We start from the raw sequence: 2653 nt of genomic DNA, 5'->3' as shown, positions 1-2653 counted from the left end.
CAGGTATTTGTTAATATCATACATATCTGGCCAATGGAGTTGCACTCACTCAGTTCTCCTTGGCCATTCTCTACTTGGGGCATTGACATCATTGGAAAGATCAACCCCAAGGCATCCAACGGTCACGAGTTCATCTTGGTAGCCATTGATCACTTTACCAAGTGGGTAGAAGCTCAGTCATATACAGTCCTTACATCTGCTAAGGTGGCAAAATTCATCCAAGAAAACATCATTAGTCGATATGGAGTACCTCAAGTGTTAATATCAGATTAGGGATCCCATTTCTGGGGCCAAAATGACAAAATCTGCACAAAGTTCGGTATCATAAGGCATCGATATGCCACTTACAGGCCCTAGACCAATGGGACAGTAGAAGCAGCTAACAAGAACATCAAGGTGATCTTACAGAAAATGGCTGAAACAGCAAGGATTGGGTGGACAAGTTGCCACTTGCTTTGTGGGTATATCAGACCTCTGTATGATCCTCGACAGGGGCGACTCCTTTCTCCTTGGTATATGGGGTTGAGGCGGTGCTACCGGTGGAAATCCTAGTACCATCACTAAGGGTGCTTCTTGATAGTTAGTTACCTAAAGGAGAATGGGTGAAGGCCAAACACGACGAGCTCAATTTTCTTAATGAAAGGAGAATGAAAGCCATGGACAACCTAAAGAAGTATCAACTGAGAATGGCAAGGACTTTCAACCAGAATGTGAAGCCCCGTCATATAGAAGAGGGGGAACTTGTTCTTCGAGAGCAAAGAGCCCCAATTCATGACCCAAGAGGGAAGTTCAGGCCCAATTGAAGTGGCCCGTTCACTGTCAAAGAAATTCTACTAGGCAAAGCTGTAAAACTTATAGACCACAACGGTGAAGAAATACCCAGATTGGTCAACATGGATGAACTCAAGAGATACTATGTCTGAAAGGGTGAATAGTCTGAACTACGTCAGACCTGATTCCTCTCCAGGGATACGTAGGCAACTTGACATGTGCAAGTGCGGTCTCAACCAGATCAAGGCAAAAAATTGGTTCCTAAATTAATGATCAAGAAATCTAAAAAGATCATCATAGCTTGTTCCCCCAAGATTCGCCATTTGGCATGTAAGGCCATTGGACATCCATCATCCGTATATGGTCCTTCAGATTCGTATCCAAAATTCCATCTCTTGAAAATCGCCACTTGGCACCAGTTTATCAAGGCCAGTTTATTCCTCATCCTTGATCATAGAACTAATGAGTGATACTTGGCAAATCATCGTCTTCCCTTTTGTTTGTGATGGTTGTAGGAAAAGTTATGGACCCGTTAGATGAGACATTGAGAAAATGGACCTTGGACATAAACATGAGGGCATCAAGACTAATAGAATCCATGAATATGTCGATACTCGGACAGATCGAGTGCATAAAGCTACAACACCATGTACTCCAACAAGTGCCTCAACACTGGGATACCAATCTTCATGTGTTTCGGTTTGGATTAGTTGAGATCTATCCAACTCTCAAGGAATTTTGAGTTTATATGTTATTGTTTGAGATTTTAAAATGTAACCACAAGCGTATGGATCAGTGTAACTACAGGTTGAACACAGGGAGAGCAACCACTTTATGTTTTTGCTTCTTTTAATAATGCGAAAGTGAACCGATTAATGATTGTGATCTAATTCTAATTACCATCCTAAACATATGTATCTAAAATAACGTCCTAACCATTCATCATCTAAGAATTTAAACACGCAAGCCATGCAATTAAAATTAAATAAAGAAATAGCTGAAAATAAACACCCCACGCAATTAAAAAGCAATGAAAAAAAATACTAAAATAAAAATAAAGTAAAAGAAAGGGGATAAAGCTGGAGAAAGTCTCACAAGTAGGTTTCTCTACTTAGCCCAAGGGATGCATCATAATATGAGCTTTCCTACTTAACCAGTGAGTCACTCTTACAAGGGTTACTCTACTCGGCTTTAGGGAAAGGGAGACAATTAAAATAAAAACAATAAAATGATGGTTCTATGGTTAGGAGGGGCAAAGCCAACACATACACTAACCATGAACCTTGGGGGAAAGGGATAGTAATAATGTAACGACTGAAATTAAAATCCTAAATTAAGAAAGAAAGGGTAGTCAGAAGAGGGAATGAGAGGGGGGAGACAAGACTACTGAAGGAGCCTACTTACTTGAACTTCAACCCTTAAACTGAAAACTTGATTGATTTGAGATACTACTAGTACTAAAAACCAGATCTGGAATAAACCAAATCTGAAATTTCTAGTACTAGAGAAAACAAATCTAAAAAAAAAATTGAACTTGAAAGACATGCTTCATAGCTTATTCTTGTCACCTAGAACTAAAGCCTAGAATCAGAACTTAAAAATTACAACTTCAATTGTTTAAACAATAAAAATAAAAGACTAAATAAAAAAAAGTGCTTGCATTAATTGAATAAAAAGAACTTACAAAAGTGTTTAAAGCATAAACCTAGAACTAGAGTTAGGGAAAGAGAAAACTAGAGAAAGAGATAGAGCAACTAAGAAAAAACCCTAGAAGAAGAATGAAGTGCCTCCTCCCCTTATGTTAATTCTATTATATAGAGAATGGGGGAGGGAAGCTAACGATTTTAGCTTCTAAAAAAGAAGATTTTTTTTATCTTATTAA

Source organism: Macadamia integrifolia, unplaced genomic scaffold (assembly GCF_013358625.1).
Source record: "Macadamia integrifolia cultivar HAES 741 unplaced genomic scaffold, SCU_Mint_v3 scaffold1645, whole genome shotgun sequence".
In the NCBI taxonomy this organism is placed as follows: domain Eukaryota; kingdom Viridiplantae; phylum Streptophyta; class Magnoliopsida; order Proteales; family Proteaceae; genus Macadamia; species Macadamia integrifolia.
This window is presented reverse-complemented; position numbering follows the sequence as displayed.